General features: G+C 40.6%; 1 protein-coding gene across 1 annotated transcript in view; it reads left to right on the top strand.

The window, feature by feature from the left end:
• KIAA1958 (KIAA1958 ortholog) overlaps positions 1 to 24,037 on the top strand; it is a 99,380-nt gene that overhangs the window by 16,882 nt on the left and 58,461 nt on the right. The gene's annotated exons all lie outside the window — the stretch shown is intronic.

The following is a 24,037-nucleotide window of genomic DNA, read 5'->3' as shown; positions in this document are numbered from 1 at the left end:
GTCAAGGCCAGCAGCCTCAAGACCCAAGAGGAGCCGATGTTTCAGTGTGAGTCTGAAGGCAGGAAGACTGAAGGAATCGGGGATTTGAAGAGATGTTCAACTCCTTCAGCAGTTGGGCAGGAGGAGTTCCTGCTTACTCAGCCTTTTTGTTCTCTTAAGGCAGTGGTTCTCAACCTTCTGGCCCTTTAAATACAGTTCCTCATGTTGTGACCCAACCATAGAATTATTTTCGTTGCTACTTCATAACTGTAATGTTGCTACTGTTATGAATCGTAATGTAAATATCTGATATGTAGGATGGTCTTAGGCGACCCCTGTGATAGGGTCGTTCGACTGCCAAAGGGGTTGCAACCCACAGGTTGAGAACCGCTGTCTTAAGGTCTTCAATTGATTGGATGAGGCCACATTAGCGAGGGCAGTCTGCTCTACTCAGTCTACTGATTCAAGTATTAATCTTATCCAGAAACACCCTCATAGACTCACCCAGAATAAGGTCGATGAATTGTCTGGGTACCCAGTGGCCCAGTCAAGTTGACAAATAAAATTAACCATCACAACACCTGAAACAAGGAATAAACAAGACAAAAATACATTAAACAGTGATGATTTTTAAGGCAATGAAAGTACAGTGATCTCGAGAGATGAGAAAGAAAGAACATGAACCCTATGATTGCCCCAGTTTACCACCTGAAAAGGGTTTCCAGGCTGTAGTGCAAGGGGGAGCCCAGGTGGAGGCTGCCAGGGTCCCTGGGTTGAGAAGATGGGGGCTGGGAGTCTGAGGAGGTCAAGGTGACTAGACTTCATAGGAAAAAGTAAAACTGTCTCTCTTCGCGGGTAACATGCTCCTATGTGTAGAAAATCCCAAGGAGTCTACAAGAAAGCTACTAGAGCTAATAAACTAATTCAGCAAACTTGCAAGGTACAAAAGCCAGTCGTATTTCTACACACAAGCAATGATTAATTTGCAAATGAAATTGAGAAAGCAATTCCATTTACAATAGCATCTAAAAGAATAAAATAACTAGCAGTAAATTTAACCAAGGAGGCAAAAGACTGGTATACTAAAAATTATAAAACCATGCTGAAAGAAATTCAAGACAACTTAAATAAATATATCCCAGCTTCATGGGTAGGAAGACTTAATATTGTTAATATGTCAGTATCACCCAGAGCTATTCCTATCAAAATTCCAACAGACTTTTTTTTACAGAAATGAAGAAGCTGAACCTTAAATTCGTTTGAAATTGCCAGAGGCGCTGAGAAGCCAAAACAGCTTCGAAAAACAACAAAGTTGGAGAACTCACACTTCTTGATTTCAGAAATTATTACAAAGCTGTGGTAATCAGAACAGTGTGATATTGTCATAAGGATAGAAATCTAGACCAGTGGTCCAGAAATATATCCATATGCCTATGGCTAATTGATTTTTGGCAAGAGTGCCCAGTTCATTCAATGGGAAAAGAATAGTCTCTTCAACAGATGGGACAACTGTATTTCTATACACAAAGGAATGAAGCGGGACTCTTGCCTCAGACCATATATAGGAAAATTAACTCAAAATGGATCAACAACAACAACATATAAGAAGAGTTAAAACCTTAAAACTCTTAGAATAAAATATGGACAGCCAAAGAAAGCAGAAGATACATCATTTTTTGCTGATTTTAGTTTGTGATTTCTCTGTTGATTGCTCTATAAAACATGTGCCTTTTACTAATCTATACTATTACCATTACTAACTTGAGTTTTAACACACATTAGATGTTTTTTTATGATGTCTGAATTTGTGCTCATAGCATCCCAAACTGTTCAGGACCCATTTGTGAGTTTCATGATCTAGTTTTCAAGTGTTGATTATCACAAGGATATCACAAGGTATTTAAATGTAATTTCACAATAGCAAAAGCTTTACCAAAGACAAATATTGGTGACTTTTAGGCTTTTAGGGATTCTTTTTTAATCCTCACCGAGGATATGTTTATAGAGAAGAAAGGGGAGAGGAAGGGAGGGAAACATTGATGTGAGAGAGAAACATCCATCGGTTGCCTCCTGCCTGGACCCTGACCAGGCATCGAACCCACAACCTAGGTATGTGCCCTGACCAGGAATTGAACCTGCAACATTTTTGGTGTATGGGACGATGTTCCAACCAACCGAGCCACTTGTCCGGGGCCTGGGCAGCAACTTTTTGTTTTGAATTATCCTTGTGACTCTTCTGAACATTCCCATAGCTGCTCAGAGATCATTTGTTGAATGAGTAAATATTGTGTAAGGTGTAGTGATCATGAAAGTAAATTCCAAATCCTTCTGTTCTTTGAGGCATTTCCAGCAGATGCATATTATTGCTACAAGAAGTAACAGTGAGAAATGCTCATGTACCTTTTGGAGTTCAAAGACATTTTTGTACTAACTTGTTTCTGGTAAAACAATAATTACATGGGAATAATATGATCCCATTGGATTATGTTCACGTAGTTGTTTGATTATTAAAGCATTTAATTAGTATTTCAGTAAGTGCTGATATACATAACATCACCTTGTCTCTTGTTCCTAATTACACAATATTGCAGGAAGTGGACCAGTATAATAGAAGAGAGGTGGTTCAGTCCCCTCATTGCTATGTCATCTTAAGATCAAGGAGTTCTTAAGTTTTGTGTGTTTGGGCAAATGGCAAGTGCAAACAATTTTTGCCATTTTACACTTGGCTTGATTGATTAGATTGATAAGTAGAAAGGAAGCAGCAAATTAAATTGGTTTTATATTTTAAAAGTACTTATGATGGAAAACAGAAAAGACAGAGGTAGATAAACATACTACATGTGTATTACTTCCAAGGAAATTTAATTCAGTCTTTAGCAATGGTTTTGAGTAAAAGTACTACCTTCATTTGCAGATAAGATAATGCATGTGGTATAGTCTCAAGTAACTAGAGACAGAATGAAATTGATATTTTGCATTAGTTGTGCATTATTTATCATGTCTGATAAAGCAACAGCATATGCCTGATGCTTTTACCTTACATGCCCTTAAATGAAGTTGGGTTTTTGTTTTGTTTTGTCTGCACACTTGAATGATCACTGCTGGGCATAGAATTCTGGTTTTAAAGAGTTTTTCCCTAAGAAACTATAGACCATCTTTGTTGTCTTCTAGTATTTCATGTTGCAGATAAGCTATTCTCTTTTAGTGCTGTATCCCTAATTTTGCTCCCCAAATACAGCCACCCAAGTCTTAACCTTAATCCTGTTTGTTTAGTATAGTACAGCGGTTCTCAACCTGTGGGTCACGACCCCTTTGGGGGTTGAACGACTCTTTCACAGGGGTCGCCTAAGACCATTGGAAAACACATATATAATTACATATTGTTTTTGTGATTAATCACTATGTTTTAATTATGTTCATTTTGTAACAATGAAAATAAATCCTGCACATCAGATATTTACATTACGATTCATAACAGTAGCAAAATTACAGTTATGAAGTAGCAACGAAAATAATTTTATGGTTGGGGGTCACCACAACATGAGGAACTGTATTAAAGGGTCTCGGCATTAGGAAGATTGAGAACCACTGGTAGAGTATCTCTACTGCCTCAAAGTAGCTCTAAGTCTACTTTCCTTTCACTTGAATCACATTTGATATCTATGTATTCTATGTTCTTCATACACCGATCTTAGCTCCTGGTACCTTTGAAAGAGCCAGGATTCCTTCCTTCTTGGTTCCACACCATGAATATGATTGGCTTGACCCGTGCAATCGTTCACATTGCTGGTTTTGATCTTGGACCCTAACCCTGCTTAACCAGGTTGGGGCCAGTTTCCTTATTTCCACTTGTCACATCTTATGTGGCTCGATTCTTGGTTACTGCAGGAACAAATATCCCCCTTACCCAACCGTGTGAGTCTAAAGCTGGGCAAGATGCATATACTAATTCCGAACAACTTGGCTCCGCCTGGAGTGGAACAGCTGCCAAGGGCACCAGCACAGGAACTTATTCTCATTGTGTGGATTTAGCATCCTGCATCTGCCTCTTGGTCACAACAGGTAGAATGGAAATTTGAAACCATGTGGTACAAATTGCTTGTAGAGTCAGGTGGATGGTGGGACTACCTCCAACTGAACAGGTGTGGGTGGCCTGAGCTAGTAAGGTACAGGGTTATGTGATAACAATTGGGTAATATCTTTTCTATCCACAACACAGCCACCTAGCATTGTAGCCACCTTCACCACAGCTGCCCATTAGAAATTGATTTTTTTTTTTTGTCCTCATGACTTCTAATTTGAGAAATGACATGAGAATCAGATGCTAAGGATGGAGAGTGGGCCTGGCAGGATGCCGAGACTTTTCAGATACCTGCATAGTTAGTTGTATGTGTTGATTTTAAAGCAGCAGTAGATATGTGGTCTTAAAAGCTTTGCCCTGGATGACATGAAATTTAGGCTATTTTTCAGATCTACTCTCTGGCCTGGAATTTCTTCACCTTGTTGTAGAGGCTTTTTGAAAGTTCTGGGGAAGATAGTTTAGAATTTCGTAGTGAAATATTTTTCTGAAAATGATTAGAAGTGAACAAAAGTAAACCTTTGTACAAATCTTTCTGGAAGGTTTATGTGTGAGCATGTACTCTAGTGTCATTTTTTAAAAAATATATTTTATTGATTTTTTTACAGAGAGAAAGGGAGAGGGATAGAGAGTTAGAAACATCGATGAGAGAGAAACATCAACCAGCTGCCTCCTGCACACCTCCCACTGGGGATGTGCCCACAACCAAGGTACATGCCCTTGGCCGGAATCGAACCTGGGACCTTTCAGTCCGCAGGCCTACGCTCTATTCACTGAGCCAAACCGGTTTGGCTCTAGTGTCATTTTAGCTGAGGTAGTTCTATAACTTCTAGTCTAGACTTATATGGAACTGGTCTCAGTATTACCAGGCACCGATATATCAGCTATAGGAGGGCCCAGCTACCAACTGGAGAGGGGTGGGGGCATCGGCTGGCTGTAGCGTATGCTCTGAGATGTCATAATTAGCGAGTGAATGGGGCTAGTGAATCTGCAAATTAGCAGAGGTGAGGTCAAGTGATAGAGCTGATGTGGATGAGGAGTGTACTACTTCTAATAAATAATAGCTACCATTCATAGAGAGTAGACTGTGAGCTGAGTTGAGAGCTGAATATACAGCAAAACCAGGGAGACAGTTAGCTGAACTGGGCAGCGGTAACTCAGCAGAGAGGAGTTTCTTTTTAAAATTTATTTAACATACTTGTATTGATTTCAGAGAGGAAGGGAGAGGGAGAGAGAGAGAAACATCAATGATGAGAGAGAATCATTGATTGGCTGCCTCCTTCACGCCCCCTACTGGGGATCGAGCCCACAACCTGGCCATGTGCCCTGACTGGAATTGAACCGCAACCTCCTGGTTCATAGGTCAACGCTCAACCACTAAGCCATGCTGGCCAGGCGATTATATTTAATTTTAATTATTTTAAGTTTAATTTGCCACAGTAGAAAAGGATTAGTAAGCCATTAATGACCCTGATGCTACTCTGGCACCTTAGGGTTGTTGCAGGGAAGAGCTTTGATGCCTCAAAAGGAATCAGGGCTTGCATCTGGGTAATTAAGATTGCCTTTTCTTATAGAAATAACTAGAGGCCTGGTGCATGAAATTCGTGCACTCGAGGAAGGAGGCGGTCCCTCAGGCTGGCCTGTGCCCTCTCGCAGTCCAGGAGCCATCTTTAGCACTGCCGCGGATGCGGGAGAGGCTCCTGCCACCACTGCGCTTGCCAGCATGAGCCCGGCTTCTGGGCTTCTGGCTGAGCAGCACTCCCTCTGTGGGAGCACACTGACCACCAGGGGCATCCTGCATTGAGCGTCTGCCCCTGGTGGTCAGTGTGCATCATAACAACCAGTCATTCTGCCATTGAGTCTATTTGCATATTAGCCTTTTATTATATAGACTAGAGGCCTGGTGCACAAAAATTTGTGCACTCGGGGGTTGGGGGTGGGGAGGGGAGTCCCCCAGCCCGGCCTGTGCCCTCTCACAGTCTGGGACCCCTCAGGAGATAATGACCTGCTGGCTTAGGCCTGCTCCCGGGTGGCAGAGGGCAGGCCCAATCCCTAAGTGCAGCCCCTGGTCAGGCTCAGAGCAGGGCCGATTGGGCAGTTGGGGCGCCGCCCAGTCATGCACAGAGCAGGGCGGATCGGAAGGTTGGGATGCCACCCTCAGTCACACTCAGGGTAGGGCTGATTGGGGGGTTGGGGCACCGCCCCCTGTCACACTCAAGGCAGGGTCGATGGGGAGGTTGCAGCGCCACCCCCTGTCACACACAGAGCAGGGCTGATCAGGGGATTGGGGCGCTGCCCCCTGTCACTCACAGAGCAGGGCCAATCGGGGTTGGGGCGCTGCCCCCTGTCACTCACAGAGCAGGGCCCATCAGGGGGTTGGGGCGCTGCCCCCTGTCACAGAGCAGGGCCCATCAAGGGGGTTGGGGCTCCGTACCCTGTCACACACAGAGCAGGGTCGATCAGGGAGTTGGGGAGCTCCCCCCTGTCACGCACAGAGCAGGGCCGATCAGGGGGTTGAGGAGCTCCCCCCTGTCACTCACAGAGTAGGGCCGATAGGGGAGTTGGGGCACCGCCCCCTGTCACACACAGAGCAGGGCGGATCAGGGGGTTGGGGTGCTGCACCCTGTCACACTCAGGGCAGGGCCAATGGGGAGGTTATGGCTCTACCCTGTCACACACAGAGCCAGGCCTGTGGAGGGGGGTTGGGGCGCCACCCTCTATCACCCACAGAGCAGGGCCGATCAGGGGGTTGGGGCGCCGCCACTGTCACACTCAGGGCAGGGCCGATGGAGAGGTTATGGCTCTACCCTGTCACACACAGAGCAGGGCCCGTGGGGGGGGCAGGGGTTGGGGCGCCGCACCCTGTCACACACAGAGCAGGGCCCATGGGGGGGCGGGGGTTGGTGCGCTGTACCCTGTCAAACACAGAGCCGCAGGGCAATCAGGGGATTGGGGAGCTCCCCCCTATCAGGCACAGAGCAGGGCTGATCAGGGGGTTGGGGCACCTTCCCCTGTCACGAACAGAGCAGGGCGGATAGGGAGGTTGTGGCCCCGCCCCCTGTCACGCAGAGCCGCAGGGCGACCAGGGGGTTTGGGCGCTGCCCACTGTCACAATGATCCCGGTGCCGGGAGGCATATTACCCTTTTACTATATAGAATAGAGGCCTGATGCACAGGTGGGGGCCGGCTGGTTTGCCCTGAAGGGTGTCCTGGATCAGGGTGGGGATCCCCACTGGGGTGCCTGGCCAGCCTGGGTGAGGGGCTGAGGGCTGTTTTCCGGAAGCGAGTGACTGAAGCTCCCAACTGCTCCTTGTTTTCTTTTTTTTTTTATTCTGGGCCAGCTTTAGCTCTGAGGCCTCGCTGCTGAAAACATCGATACAATGTTGCGGTCCGGCTGGCTTTCAGTCCTGCTGGTTTCTGGGGTTTTGTTTAGCCTCTTATTTGCAACATAGTACATAGTTGCTTAGAGTTGCAGCTGAGAGGCCGGCAAGTTAGGCGGGGAACGTTGGAGTCCGCAGTCACTGAAGCAAGCAAGCCTCCCTGCTCGCTTCAGTGCATGGCTGCCGGCCGCCATCTTGGCTGACAGTTAATTTGCATAAGGATACGCTGATTAGCCAATGGGAAGGGTAGCGGTCGTACGCCAATTACCATGTTTCTCTTTTATTAGTGTAGATAATAATAATTCTATTGTCTGTGTTATGTAGCAGTATTAATTCTTTACTTCTGGTTAGCAGAATGGGATTTGTGTGGGTGGCCTGAGAGCCTAATTACTTCATGTATAGAATTGTTTTTATGATAACATCCGCATTTGTATTCTAAACCAATTTATTTACCATCTTTGGACCTCAGTCTTTTTATGTAAAGAGACTTGCTTGTGTTTTACATTTTATTTCCCCAGAATTCTCTCCACAGAGGATTATAGCACGTTGTATGTAAGGCTCAATACATGTTGACTCTTTAACTGGTGTGTCAGGAGTTGGTTTCATCAATGAAGGCATTTGGGTAGGTGTTCTATATACTGAATAATCAGAGAACAGTTTGCTGGGCTGGCTGTGAGTTGACATTTGATACATTTCCTTTTCTCCTTTGCTCAGTTCCAATCAGTTACTCATTGCCCATCCTCTCAGGACCGTAGATGCTAGAAATATATTCTCTCCTGGAACCCACAGCAGTTGACCTCCTTATAAGCATACAAATCTTGAGAAAATGAGCATTTCCTGTGGTTTTCATTTATTCATAATGGTATGTTCCCAGTAATGTTGAAGTAGACCTATTCTGGGCACCACCAGTGGTCTGTTCATTGCCTGAAATATTTGGCTGTTGTTAATGATGCCATTACTCCTGCTTTATTTGTGTTTATTGCTGCAATTACTCATATGTAAAAGTAATTTTGCCGAGTACCTATTATATGAAGGGGAATTTATTACATATTTCTTTTTTATGTAATTTTCGAGTCCTCATAGGATTCCACAGTTTTACCTCCTCTTCTGAGACAAGCCACATCGTGTCCTTTATTATTATTGCTTTGTTTTGCAATCTTATTACACTTGCATAACTAAAATACAAACAAATAGACCCTCAACTTACTGAATCTGGGTGAGCACAGAAGAGAAGGAATAGGACAAAGGGATTCATGGGTGTTATTAGGGACCTTGGGAGTGGGAGAAGTTGGAAAACTCCTTTTAAGTTTTTTGTTCTGATGTTTCCCCATCTATGAATTCTCCCAATGCCCTCCGAATCATTGATTATCAGGGGCCTTGGAGTCCATATGTGTCTACGTTGTTCTACAAAGTTTAAAGAATGGAATCCCCTTGGTATACCTATGGGAGGTGCTAAACAGGTTGAGGTCAGTGCTTCTGTAAGCCTGGGAGGTGTTTGCCATCATCTCACTCAGGCACTAACGTTTACCTACCAACCTTTTCATCTCAACTTCTGTATAAATGGTATTGTCGAGGCATTAAGACACTTTCCTACTTCAGCATCTTTACACTTAGTGTTCTCTTTGCCTGCAATTTCTCTCCGCCCTCCCCCTCCAACTCCTTCACATGACTCGCTCCTTCAAATCTCTCAGTTCTCGGCTTAACAATCACCTTTTCAGAAAGGCCTTCCCTGACCACCTTCATTAGGTCTCCCCTATAATTCTCTGTCATAGCATCTTATTAGAATTCTTTTCCAGCATTTGCCACATCTCTGGTTATTTAGCGTATCTTTTTTATCTAAAGCTTCTCCTCTGATTGACCTTCAGGTTTATGTATCTACCCTACCTGTTGGACATTTATACTTTTATTTAGTCACTCGTTTATTTATATCAGTATGGATTCGTGGATATTATATTTATTTATTTTTTAAAATATGTTTTTGTTGATTTCAGAGAGAGGACGGGAGAGGGAGAGATAGAAACATCAATGATGAGAGAGAATCATTGATCAGCCACCTCCTGCACGCCCCGCTGGGCATGTGCCCTTACCAAGAATCCAACTGTGACCTCCTGGTTCATCAATTGCTGCTCAACCAATGGGCCACACCAGCTGGATTGGATATTTATTTTATACTTTGGTTTAAAATCCAGTACTATTCTATTTATTTTGTTGCTCAAATTGTTCTGGCCTTGGCCACTGGGAGCTCTATGAGTTGGCTCCGTGGTCCCTTTGGCATACGCCATCAGTTTGCTTTTGAGCATTTCCTTAATTCCTGGTTCTGTAGGAGTGCTCAAATGTCTTTTTTGGAAATTTAAGATTTTCCTGTCAGTGATTTTGAAAATAATTTGATGTGTGTTTATATGAACTCAGGCTATTAAGTAGATTAAAATATTTTCAGTATTGATTAGTTTTATTTTTGTGATGATTTATATATTGCTACTTCTCATAGGGAAAATGTATATGAGTATGACTTTTCTCAGGATTAATATTGTGTTTATGGCCAGTTTTTATACTTCAGTTTGTTCAGATATAGATTTCACTTTGCAATTCATATTAGAGACGTTTTACATTTCTCTGGCTTTCAGGGACATTTATGGTTGCCAGTAGCTGAACAGATACTATTACGCTGGAAGTATTTCAGTGATTATATATGCTGAGTGGTAAGATTGCGTATTCTAAAAAAAGGACTCCATAATATTTGGTTTTGGTTATAATTAGCAGTATGTTTACCAGAAATTAAGTTTAGCTTTTAGAAGCCTGGAATTCTTCATATGTTTATCTTTAAATATTTCAGAGACTGTTATGAAACTGTTAGTAATTCCTATATATATTATATGTTCAGCTTATTCTTTTAGAGCTGATGGAATAACATATAGCAAGTAATTGTACAACATGGGGAATGTTCAAGATAACAGGATGTAAATAGTAATACTTTGATTACAACTTTGTTTAAAAGGAAACTAACTGGCCCTGGCTGGTGTTGCCCAGTGGTTAGAGGGTCAGCCTGTGCACTGAAGGGTCTCTGGTTCGATTCCCAGTCAAGGGTGGCATGTACCTGGGTTGCAGGTTCATCCCTGGCCCTGGTCAGGGCATGTGCGGGAGGCAACTAATCAATGGAAAAAAATATCCTCGGTTGAGGGTTAACAAAAAAAGAAAAGTAAAAGGGAACTGATTCCAAGTACAAATAAAAGACCAGAAGGGAAAGACCAAAATGTTAACAGTGAATATCTGTTACTTAGTGTGACATAGCTTTTCTGTAATTTTCCAATTAAAAAAAAATTGGTGTGCATTACTTGTTTAATGAGGAAATGAGGGAATTTTTTTTTAACTTAGGAAAAAAAGCATTCTGCAAGGATTTCTATTGAGTGCTTATTTATTCCATTCTAGATACTGAGAGTTAAAAAGCTTTTAAAAAACTATTTCATAACTCAGATTGTTTTTCTCTACCGATGATTTGGTGAGATGTTATAATGTTTTTGTAACATTAACACTTTACAGTTTATAAAAATTTTAATACATTCTTTCATTCTAAAAAATCGGCATCAGATGGATTTTTTACTTCATTTATATGCACAAATGGATGAAAGTGCAAAGGTTAACACTCGGTGTTATGTGTTGAAACCGTAGCTTCATTAATGTCTGCTCTGTGGAGCAGAGTTGGAGACCAAGGGCCCTGAAGGCTGTAGAGCAGAGCCTGGCCTTTGCCAGGGCTGCTAACAGACCACATTTTGTGGGACAGCCTCAGCTCCTCTCATAGGAGACTGATGGCCTAAATAGATGCCTTGGGGAGCCTCCTTGGATTAAAAATACCTAGCATTATCTGGCTGCTTTGAATTTTTTTTTTTTTTTTAGCGGTGAGGTGTAGGTGTGAATTGAGGCTTGGAAGTGGCAAAGTCTCTGGATATCCTCAGGATGGGGCTTAGACAGAAGATTATAGTTTATAGATTTTATAGTTTATAGATGATAGTTTATAGATTTTATAGATTATATGTTCCAGTCTTAACAAAATTTGCAAAGGTACCACAATTAAAGGCAGGTGCATTTAAATTGACTTTTCTTTTTGTAGAGCCCTTTTTTTAAAAAAGTAAAAACTATGCTTTTCTTTCTAACTTAATATTTAGAAATACATTCAAAGGGACTTTTTGTTGTTTTTAAGCCAGAGGAAAATGACCTTGTTTGTAATATGACTCTGTCCCTATTGGCCAGTGCCCAACCCCCTGTTCTTTCTGTCATTGGGAAATATATGCAAAGGAATAGGGATGGGAGTGGTCATTCCCCTGGTTGCCTCCTGAGGGTTAGTCTGTTTTAATAGAAGGTTCTGATGTGTGTATAAAACAGTGGCGGGATTACCACAGCGTTTGGTAGCCCAGCTCTGGAATCAGGAAAGCAACATCAAAAACTAGGGCTCCTCCAAGTATTATGCTAAGCGAAGTCGGAGAAAGACAAGTGTCACATGATCTCACTCATATGTGGAATCTAATGAACAAAATAAACTGATGAACAAAATAGATCCAGAGACATAGAAGCGTAGGTGGGGCGTGGGAAGTAATCAATAAAAAAACTTGTATGCATATATGCATAACCCATGGATACATACAATAGGGTGGTGAAGGCCTAGGGTGGGAGGTGGGGTAGGGCTAGAAGGGGTCAATGGCAGGGGAAGGGGCACATATATAATACTTTCAACAATAAAGATTGAAACACACACACACACACACACAAACACAAAACTGAGGCTCATTCTACTAGTCTCATTTCATGGTGTTAATGGGATCAGTTCCTCCAGTCTGCTGTGTGCCACTGTGTGCCTTGATAAGTAAGCCAGTGTAGCTTTCAGAAGGCTGCCCATGAATTCTTCATAATGGGATTCATCAGCACACTAAAATGATAATTAAGAACTGTGCAGCCCTAGCCGGTTTGGCTCTGTGGATAGAGCGTCGGCCTGTGAACTGAATGGTCCCAGGTTTGATTCCGATCAAGGGCACATGCCCGGGTTGTGGGCTCGAACCCCATTGGGAGACTTGATGGAGGCAGCCGATCAATGATTCTCTCTCATCATGGATGTTTCTATCTCTCCCTCTTCCTTCCTCTCTGAAATCAATAAAAAAAAATTTTTTTTTTAAAAGAACTGCAAAACTGTAAGGCCTTTTTTCTTTTTCTTTTCTTTTTTTCTCTTTTAAATTTTTCTTTACTTTTTTTAAAATATATTTTTTATTGATTAAGATATTACATATGTGTCCTTATCCCCACGTTACCCCCTACCCCCCCCAACCCCCCACTCATGCCCTCACCCCCCTCACCCCCCCCCCCCCCCCCCCCGTTGTCTGTGTCCATTGGTTAGACCTATATGCTTGCATGTAAGTCCTTTGGTTGATCTTTCCCCCTCACCCCCACCCTCCCCTACCTTCCCTCCAAGGCCCTACAGTCCAATCAATGCCTCTCCGTCTCTGGATCAGTCCTTGTTCATCAGTTTATGTTGTTCATTATATTCCACAAATGAGTGAGATCATGTGGTATTTATCCTTCTCTGACTGGCTTATTTCACTTAGCATAATGCTCTCTAGTTCCATCCATGCTGTGGCAAATGGTAAGAGTTCCTTTTTCTTCTTCCTCTTCTTAAAGAATACCTTTCAGCATTTCATATAATGCTGGTTTGGTGGTGATGAACTCCTTTAGCTTTTTCTTATCTGTGAAGCTCTTTATCTGACCTTCAATTCTGAATGATAGCTTTGCTGGATAAAGTAATCTTGGTTGTAGGTTCTTGTTATTCGTCACTTTGAATATTTCTTGCCACTCCCTTCTGGCATGCATGGTTTCTACTGAGAAATCAGCTGACAGTCGTATGGGTACTCCCTTGTAGGTAACTGACTTTTTTCTCTTGCTGCTTTTAAGATTCTCTCTTTGTCTTTTGCTCTTGGCATTTTAATTATGATGTGTCTTGGTGTGGTCCTCTTTGTATTCCTTTTGTTTGGGGTTCTCTGCGCTTCCTGGACTTGTAAGTCTATTTCTTTCACCAGGTAGGGGAAGTTTTCTGTCATTATTTCTTCAAATAGGTTTTCAATATCTTGCCCTCTCTCTTCTTCTGGCACCCTTATAATTCTAATGTTGGTACGCTTGAAGTTGTCCCAGAGGCTCCCTACACTATGTTCATATTTTTGGATTCTTTTTTCTTTTTGCTTTTCCGGTTGGGTATTTTTTTTCTTCTTCGTATTTCAAATCTTTGACTTGATTCTTGGGATCCTCTTGTTTGCTGTTGGATCTCTGTATATTATTCTTTATTTCAGTCAGTGTATGCTTAATTTCTAGTTGGCCTTTTTTCATATCCTCCAGGGTCTCACTAAATTTATTGGCGGTTTCCAGAAAATTCTTGAAAAACCTTATAAACGTGGTTTTGAACTATATATCCAGTCGTTTTCTTTCCTCCATTTCTGTCATTTGTGACCTGTTTCTTTGTCTCCGCATTTTTTATGCTTCCCTGTGTTGGTAGAGTGGTTTTGTGTGCTAGGTGTCCTATAGGGCCCAGTGGCTCAGCCTCCCCAGTTACCTGAGGTGGACACTCTTGGTGCACCCCCTTGTGGGCTTTGTGCACAGTCTTGTTGTAGTTAAGCCTTGATTGTTGTTGGTATCACTGGGAGGAATTGGCCTCCAGGCCAATTGGCTGTGAGAATCAGCTTTGTCTGCAGTGGGAGAACTTCTGTGCTGAAGACACCCTTATGGGGCAAGACTTGCTTCAGTGGGGCTTTGGTGCTCAATGAGTCTGCCCCCTGAGTGTGTCCGTTATGGATCTGAGGAGTTGTAATCTGGATGGTCCCACTCTGACCACTGGGTACACTGGCTCTTGGATTTAAGGAGGTGCTAATTTAGCCTCTGCCTGAGGTTACCCAGCAGGAGCTACGAAGAGATCTGCAGATTCCCCTTCCTTTTTTGGGGTTTGGAGGTGCCCAGATGAGGCCCAGCTGTGAAGCAATGCAAGCTGCTGTGGGGCCTTGAACCTTCTTTTGGAAGTTCTGGGTCTGTCTGACTCAGCTGCAATTTGTTAGGTAATTTTCAGGTTGCAAAAGGCCAGGGCATTCATATGCAAAAGCCTCTGCGGCAGCCTGGGTGGGGCGGGGTCTAGGAATCAACAGGGCGGAGCAAGCAGCTATGGTTGATCCTCAGCCCTGCCCTAAGGGGCCGAGCGTCTCAGTGTCCCGGTAATTGCTGCAAGCACCTCTGAGGGAAAGCCGCCCTCAAGTTCCAAGTTCTGCCTGCTGCCAGACCGTCCAGTTTCTCCCCGTGTGAGCCCTGGGTCCCCAGAGACTTCCCGGAACTGGAGTTCAGAGCAGTCGGGAGCTTGTGACTCCCTCCGGATTCAAAAAGACAGCCGAGTCCTCAGGTACCAGCCCCTTTCTGCGCGCTCGAGCCTCCATACTTCTGTACTTTACTTCCGCAGCTCCTCTGGGTCTCAGTGTGCTTTTCTCTTTTCTTCTAGTTGTAGAATTTCCACTCAGCCAGCCTTCCTGTAGTTCTGGATGATGTCCGTTTTGTCTTTTCGTTGTATTTTTGAAGTTGTTGTGGGAAGCAGCAATTTCCGGTTTTTACCTATGCCACCATCTTGGTTTCTCCAGGCCTCTTTTCTTAATACTGGCCCTCAAAATAGCCCTTAAAAATCGTAAGAAAACTTGGCTGTCTGTTCATAACACTGTTTCAAAATGGAGAAATAACTGTGTATCATATAATTGAACTATTAACATTTGATTATATTTATCAATCTATCTTTATGTGTGTGTATATATATGTATATGCATATATGAAATTATGCATGTCTACACACACACACTTTCTTACTGAACCATCTGAAAATAAGTTGCAGACATGACACATCTTGGGTTTCTTTTTAAGTGCAGTTTGTCTAAACAGTCCCTGTCTTACATTGCTACCACTTCCTTCCCCTCTAGTCACCCTCTCCCCATATTAGCACCCCCTATCTTAGTAACCCATGTTGATAATCAAGAATGTATCCTTCCGTATTTATTCCATGCTCATTAATTACATGCACATATATATTTATGTGTGCAGTTTTGTCATTGTTTTACAAAAATATGGGATAATATGTACATTTTTCTGCATCTTGATTTCCTTATTCAAAATTACCTTAGAACTCCTTTAAAGTCAACTGATTTAACTATAATTTCTGTCTTTAATATCAACTTGAAGTGTATTTCACATACCAAAAATACACTAAAACTATACAATTTATTGGTTTTAGCATATTTACAGAGCTTTGCAACCTGACCACCATAATGAATTTGAGAACATTTTCATCACCCTAAAAAGAAACCTGGTATTTATTAGCATTTACTTCTAATTTTCCCCTAAAGTCACTCCCAGTTATTAGCAACCACTAATATACATTCTGTCTCTATAGATTTGCTTGTTCTACCCATTTTACATAAATGGAATGTGTGGTCCTTTACCACTTGATTATTTCTCCTAGAATAATATTTTCAAGGTCCATCCATGTTGTAACTTTTACTGTATTTGAATATTTTATGATAAGATATTAGGAAAAAACAAAATATTTAAAATTTATGTTATAATGTTTTATTTTATTAACAATAATTGACTGTGGAAGTTATATAGGTGATCATTTTACTAGTTCAGGTGTGGGGAACCTTTTTCCTGTCAAAGGCTATTTAGATATTTATAACATCATTTGTGAGCCATTCAGAATTATCAACTTAAAAATTAATCTGTTATATTTGGTCAAACATCTAATTAACTCGCCCCTAATGCCTTGGCAGGGCCAGACCAAATGATTTCATGGGCCTTATCTTGGGCCAGATGTTCCCCACCCCTGAAACTTTTATCTATGTTTGATACTAATAAAAAAAGTAGGAAAACTCCATCAGAATGTTTTCTGTGATTGCATTATTGTAATACTTACATATTAAATTTTTATTATTTTTAAAAGTATATATTTTTATGATTTCAGAGAAGAAAGGAGAGGGAGAGAGAGATAGAAACTTCAATGATGAGAATCATCGAAGGGCTGCCTCCTGTACTCCCCCCACTAGTGATCAAGCTCACAACCTGAGCATGTGCCCTGACCTGGAATGGAACTGTGACCGCCTGGTTCATAGGTCGATGCTCAACCACTGAACCACATTGGCAGGGCTACATATTAAATTTTAAAATCACACTTAAAGAGAAAAATGCCTTAAATAATTCAAATTTCTGAAAATAGTCTACTTTTGGTTTTTGTTTAAATTAAGTTTCTAAGCTATTTGTAATTTCATTTTATCTGTTTATTAATTACATTTTTAAAATATTTCTCTTTTTCTAGGTAGATAGGCCTGTCATCAGGAAATAATGCTGGTTTTGTGATTCCTTTCTAATATTTTTGTCTGTCATCTTGCCTTATTGCATAGGACAACACATTTACTAGAACCGTTTTGAATGCTCATGATTAGTAGGCATCCTTCTTTTTAATGGCAATCCTTTTGTTCCAGTTTTAAGATTTTATGATTTTTTATAAGTATTTATTGCATTAAGGGTGTTTCCTTCTAACATTAAAATCCTATGTGAGTAATTGCAAGAGTAATATGCAAATCAACCAAACAGCGGAACCACTGGTCACTATGATGCGCACTGACCACCAGGGGGTAGACGCTCAATGCAGGAGCTGCCCCCTTGTGGTCAGTGCGCTCTCACAAGGGGAGCACGGCTCAGCCAGAAGCTGGGCGAGTGCAGCAGCGGTGGCAGGAGCCTCTCCTGCCTCCGAGGCAGTGCTAAGGAGCAGCAAGCAGGCGGGCGATAAGGAGCAAGGGGTCCCGGACTGTGAGAGGGCACAGGCTGGGCTGAGGGGACCCCCCACCCCCCCGCCGAGTGCACAAATTTTCGTGCAGTGGGCCTCTAGTAGTTAAATAAGAACAGAACAATCAAATCAGATAATTAAATGAAAAAAAAAGTTAGATGAAAAACAAATCTAAAATGTAGAACCAAAATGATACCTAAAGGTAGCGTAATAATCAGCTGATGGGATTGCTAGAAATTCTTAAATTCAGGCAAAAAAAACCTGTTAGTTCGGTATATGTTCCAAATCTCTGTGCTAAGAGTAAAATAAGAACAACAGAGAGATGTCAACAGAGCCTGTGAGACCTGAAATACTGGGACAACACTGGTGCATGCCCAAATGAGTCTCACTGGGTAAACCCTGGGGCTCATGTGTGCTTGTAGATAAAAGCCCACCTAGAAGAAAGTATGCCAGTTCCCCTGTGAAAACAAATACATTCTTCTTAACACTATTTTAAGGAATGGTCATTTTGTCAAAGATTCAAATGATTGGACAGGTTAGTTGCCTTGTGCATATATTCTTGAATATACACAATGAATCTGATTGTATTCTTATGAATATATTCTTAATAAATCTATTGATATTCATTACATTTTAAATTGAGCTCAGAATTTCTTGCATGTAAATTGAGTTCAAAATATGATCAATAGTACAGGGCATGAATATGAATATCTGCTGTTGAAAATATGAATATAGTCTTAATGAATATATTGATATTCATTAAATTTTAAACCAGGTTCAAAAATGACCCAATGTGAAGAACTTGGCTCATGAATATGAATATAAACTTATGAAAATGTTCATGAATATATTGATATTCATTAATTTAAAACTGCATTAAAATGTTTTCCCTGTAGGGCAGAGAAGAATATATTCATGAATATATTCATAAGGAGGATATATTCATGAATATAATCATAAAGAATATATTCACATTTATTGAATATATTCATGATGAATATATTCATAAGAAAATTTAAGCTACTCTACAAATCTTTGCTTTTTACAAATTAAATAGTTCTTAAAATGCTGCTATGAAGCAAATACTAAAATTTTATTGAAATCTTCAATCCATGAAGTATAAATTTGGTATAATCAGTGAATTGATCTATTTACAAATTGTCTCCTAGTGAATAAATTTTAGCAAATTAATTTGAAGTCTACTCTCTCCACATGAGATGCACCATTATTTCAGCATCTATTCTGGGAAAACCAAGACAAGAAAGAGAGGATATTCAAACTGCTGGGCTTTCTGAATACCCAGAGAGGATCGATTAATGACACTAAGGAAATGATAGTACCTGTTAGACATGATGACACTGCATGACATCCAAGGAGCAAAATACTCAAGGAAATGAGACTAGTATGTCAGCCAGACATTGTTAGTTCAAGTTCCTGTTCATCTCCCTTGGGTTTTCATTCTTGAGACTGTATAGTGTAGTAAAAGAGTGAGTTCTGGGTTTGGACCACCTACATTTGCAAACCAGACTCCACTTTACTGCCTCTATACCTTAAGTGTTGTTGTTGTTTTTTTAATATATAATTTACATGCAGTAAAACGCACAAATCTTTAAAGTATATAGATTGATAAATTCTTACATATGTATACACCATATGAACACCAAGTAAAATGTAAATCAGTTTCATCACCCTTGTGCTCCTTAACCCTCTAAGGCAGTGGTTCTCAACCTTCCTAATGCCGCGACCCTTTAATACAGTTCCTCATGTTGTGGTGACCCCCAACCATAAAATTATTTTCGTTGCTACTTCATAACTGTAATTTTGCTACTGTTATGAATCTTAATGTAAATATCTGATATGCAGGATGTATTTCCATTGTTACAAATTGAACATAATTAAAGCATAGTGATTAATCACAAAAACAATATGTAATTATATATGTGTTTTCCGATGGTCTTAGGTGACCCCTGTGAAAGAGTCGTTCAACCCCCAAAGGGGTCGCGACCCACAGGTTGGCGACCCACAGGTTGAGAACCACTGCTCTAAGGATAACCACTATTCTGTCTAGTATCACTATAGATTGTTTTGCCTGGACTTGAAATTCATATACATGGAATATACAAAAAATATTCTGATGTGCCTGGCTTCTTTCACTGAGCATAATATTTCTGAAGTTTATTCATTGTCGTATGTATCAGTAGCATATTCTTTTTTATTGCTGTCCATGGTATGACTATACAGCAAATTTTTAATCCATTCTTCTCATTTTGGGTTGGTTCCAGTTTGAGACTATTAGGAATAAGACTTTTATTTATATTTTTGGGCTTTTTGTGGACACACACTCATTTCTTCAAAGACTGACTTGATGAAAGGATTATCAATTGTAGTATATTACCTACCTAATAGGTATTAGACAGCACATCTGCTCTGCTTTAAGACAAATATACTGATTAAAAAGGAAGTTTTAGCAGTAAAATACAAAGTAACTAAATATGAATATAACTAAAAGACTGCTGTGTAATATTTATTAATAGCTTTTAGTTTAGATACAGAAGGGAAAAGTTGGAATGGGGTCAGTTCAGAATAGGCTTTCCAGGCCTCGGAGGGATATGGGTCTTCTCCTATCAGTAGATGAGTGGATAAAAAAGTGGTGGTACATTTACACAATAGAATACTACTTGGCTGTAAAAAAAAAAAAAAAAAAAAAAAAAAAAAAAAAAAAAAAAAGAAGGAAATCTTACCTTTTATGACAGCATAAATGGACCTGGAAAGTATCATGCTAAGTGAAATAAGCCAGTCAGAGGGAGACAAATACCATGTGATTTCACTTATATACAGAATCTAATGAACAAAATAAGCTAGCAAACAAAATAGAAACAGACTCATAGATACAGAATAGACTGACAGCTGTTAGAGGGGAGGGGTGTTAGAAGGTTGTGTAAAAAAAGTGAAGGGACTAAGCAAAACAACAACAACTCATAGACAAACAATAGTATGGTGATTACCAGAGGGAAAAGGGGTGAGGGGAAGTAGAAGAGGGAAAAGGGGAGATAAATGGTAACTGAAGGACACTTGACTTTGGGTGGTGACCACACAATACAATGTTCGAATAATGAATTATAGAATTGTCCACCTGAAACCTAAATAACTTTATTAACTAATGTCACCCCAATAAATCAATAAAAATTTTAAAAAGAAAGAACCATCTACTTCACATACAAGTCTAAGTAAACAGTTAATTATTAAATGTAAATAGGTACTGAGTGGGCCATTTCTTGTGAACACCTTGGTTATATGATGTGTTTTGCATGTGATACTAATTTTCTTATGTTTGCACAAAGAATTCTGTAAAATGCTTCACTCCTTTGTTAATTTTTAAAAAAAATACATTTTATTGATTTTTTACAGAGAGGGACAGAGAGTCAGAAACATCGATGAGAGAGAAACATCGATCAGCTGCCTCCTGCACACTCCCCACTGGGGATGTGCCCACAACCAAGGTACATGCCCTTGGCCGGAATCGAACCTGGGACCCTTGAGTCCGCAGGCCGACGCTCTATCCACTGAGTCAAACTGGTTAGGGCACTCCTTTGTTAATTTTACCACTAAACTGTGAACGTCTCAAAATCAGTACCCATTTCTGACTTATAATTACTATGCTATAGCACCCAGTACAATTTATTGTACATAGAAGATACTTAATCTTTTAATGAATAAGTATATGAAATGTCTGTCATGAAAATACTTTATTATGGGTGCTTATATTTGTAAGAGATTTCAGCTGATATAGCAAGTCATTGGAATGTAGATTTTTCTACAATGTTTATATTTTCCCAATGATGTTTGTGTTGCTATTTTGCCTATTAACTAGTTAAAGGTGGTAGATGTGAATCCTTATCTGTGTCTCTGTTGTCTTAATAAAGATGTTTTATTTTCCTCTCTGTACCCAATTTTTGTGCACTAAATCCTCCTTCCCACATTTCCATAGTATACTACATTTATTTCTTAGTCCTTTTCTTACCTGTGGCCTTCTTTACTATAAAGTGGAGGAAAATGTCTAGCAACCTGTAAAGTTTTAAAATTTTTCTATATTATTAGACTTGAGTGAATGTTAGATCTTAGAGAATCCTCAGAGACCACCATCCAACCCCTTTATTTTATAGATCAAGAACCTGAAGCCCCAATTACTTCGTCAGTCATGCCACACAATTTTATAAATTGCTTGTTTAATTGTAGGCATTTCCAGCTGGACTTAAAACTCGGTGGGAATGGGGATCACATCTGTCTTATTTAATGCTGTATCTCTGGCACTGAGTGCAGTGCTTGGAACAGAATAGAGCAGGTTGTACTGAATACTGTTTCATTATGACAATGAGATGTAGGAACTTAACTCTTATTTCTATCAATTAGCCTAAAGTAAAATTTGTTTCATTATACATCATTTTGCTTAAACTTGCAGAACCTATTAATGGCATTCAGTGAGGACTGACGTTCAGTTATTGGTGTTGAATGAATGAATGAATGAATGAATACATAAATAAATAAATATTGGTGAAGGGCCTTGTAGCTCAGAGCTGGTGAGTCCCAGTTTAGCATACTTAAATTTGAACACATATTCCACCAGTTTAGAGAGTCACGGTTTATGGAAATAATTAATTTCTTTATGTGCATGGCAAGCTCTGCAACTTACACATTTCCACACACTGCACACTGGCTTTTCCCCCCTGCACACTGGCTTTCAACATGCAGAGGACAGTTAGGCAGGACAGCAGTTGACCAAAGAAACATCAAAGGATGTGCTGCCTCATTTTTGCCCGGCTAATATGTAATTTCCTGCTTGATAATATACAACCTCATGAATGGTAGCTGTGGATGGGACTGTAACAAACGTCATCTGTTTCCGTCCCCTGATTTCTCCTTCCCAGTTCAGTTCTTTAGCTTGACCTTTGTAACCTTCCATGCTCTTCCAACCTGTTTTTCATAACTCGTATCTGGTTACTTTCCTTAACCTCTATTTTCAAGCAAATGAAAGTGTTTGCTGTTCTCTGTACACTCTGAACTTCCCAGCTTTCTTGCTTTACTCAACATTGTTTTTCCTCATTATTCTGTATATCCTGATTCTACTAATTCAGTCAGTCCACAAATATTTATTATTTTTAAAATAGATATATTTTTGATTTCAGAGAGGAAGGGTATTTTTTTTATTTCAGAGAGGAAGCGGGGGGCGGGGAGGAGAGAAAAACATCAATGATAAGAATCATTGATTGGCTGCCTCCTGCACACACCACACTGGGGATCGAGCCCACAACCCAGGCATGTGCTCTCACCGGGAATTGAACCGTGACCTCCTGGTTCATAGGTTGGCACTCAACCACTGAGCCACATCGGCCGGGCCACAAGTATTTATTGAAGCCTCATTCATCTTTGAGAATCCTCCACATTTGCTTACTAGTCTAAGTCTCTCAGACATTAATTTGTTAAAATGGCTTTTACACATGATTGACGTAGTTCTCTAGCATTTTTAAGCAACTTCTTTAAATCCTGCATTTTTAGAAGCACTTTTAGTTTCAATTTACATTCATCCTGCTTTTATGTGCTCAGGTGTTTGCAGCATCCAAAAATCAGAATGAGAGAGTTACATAAACAGGTTCCCAGGAATAAACACTAGTATTTGGGGGCGGGGGGCAGCAGGAGTTTGAGTGGAGACTGGTCAGCTCATTGGTGAATATTTTTTAATATGACAGCTTTTGTTTCCCTTCACAATCTCATGATTATAGGGTCGTAGTTAATGAGCATCTGGATAAAGAGGACTTTTGTACTTTATTTGTGTGAGCAGAGCGTGTTTGCTCAACAATCTGTTAGAGAATTTAGCTCACCACTCACTCAGGTCCTCAAGTGAGTGAATGTTCCTCATGAAACCCCTGGAACATGCTTCTTTAAGTTGTCATACTTTGAACTTTCAAAAAGTTTAGCACCCTGACAGAGGATTAAGGATCTTTGGGCTTAAGCCTTTATAGTTCCCTTGTTTCTAATGCCTAGCCTGCTTTCACCGTGTTCAAAGTAATCCATCCTCAGTGTTTACAGGCTTAATGTACATGCAAGTGTAAAAATAGATCGCCAGCCCATCGAACCAGGCTGGTGTCAGGCAGGGTCATTATAAGAGACAATCACTTTTAGCATGAGAGGTTTAAAAATCAGAAATTGATGACACCCCCCCCCCCCACCCCCCCGTGTCTTCATGAAACAGTAGTGCTTAGTGTTTAAATATCTTATAATACAGAGATGATTGCCAAGAAGCTATCAGCAGGGGTGATTTGGGGATTACTAATTTAAAAATAAGGAAAATCTCCTTCCTTTCTTCCTTCTCCAGCACCTTAGATAGGTATTCTAGGGGTTGTGGATCATCACCATTTTACTGTCCCTATGCAGTGATATTGACTAGATAACAGTTTTTTTTCATTTTTAATTGATTATAGAGAGAGAGAAAGGGGGAGAGAGAGAGAGAGAGAGAGAGAGAGAGAAAGGAAGAAAGAAAGAGAGAGAGAGAGAGAGAGAGAGAGAGAGAGAGAGAGAGAGAAAGAAAGAAAGAAAGAAAGAAAGAAAGAAAGAAAGAAAGAGAGAGAGAGAAAGAAGAGAGAAAGAAAAAGAAAGAAGAGAGAAACATCCATGAGTTACCTCGTGTATGCGCCCCAATTGGGGCTTGAACCTGAAACCTGTGCATGTGCCCTGACTGGTAATTGGACCCAACACCTTTTGGTGTACAAG

Source organism: Myotis yumanensis, unplaced genomic scaffold (genome assembly GCF_028538775.1).
Source record: "Myotis yumanensis isolate MYYU_CA2020_CCGP unplaced genomic scaffold, mMyoYum1.0.hap1 SCAF_12, whole genome shotgun sequence".
Taxonomy (NCBI): domain Eukaryota; kingdom Metazoa; phylum Chordata; class Mammalia; order Chiroptera; family Vespertilionidae; genus Myotis; species Myotis yumanensis.
The sequence above is the reverse complement of the archived record's forward strand: the minus strand, read 5'-3'. Positions and strand labels throughout refer to the sequence as shown.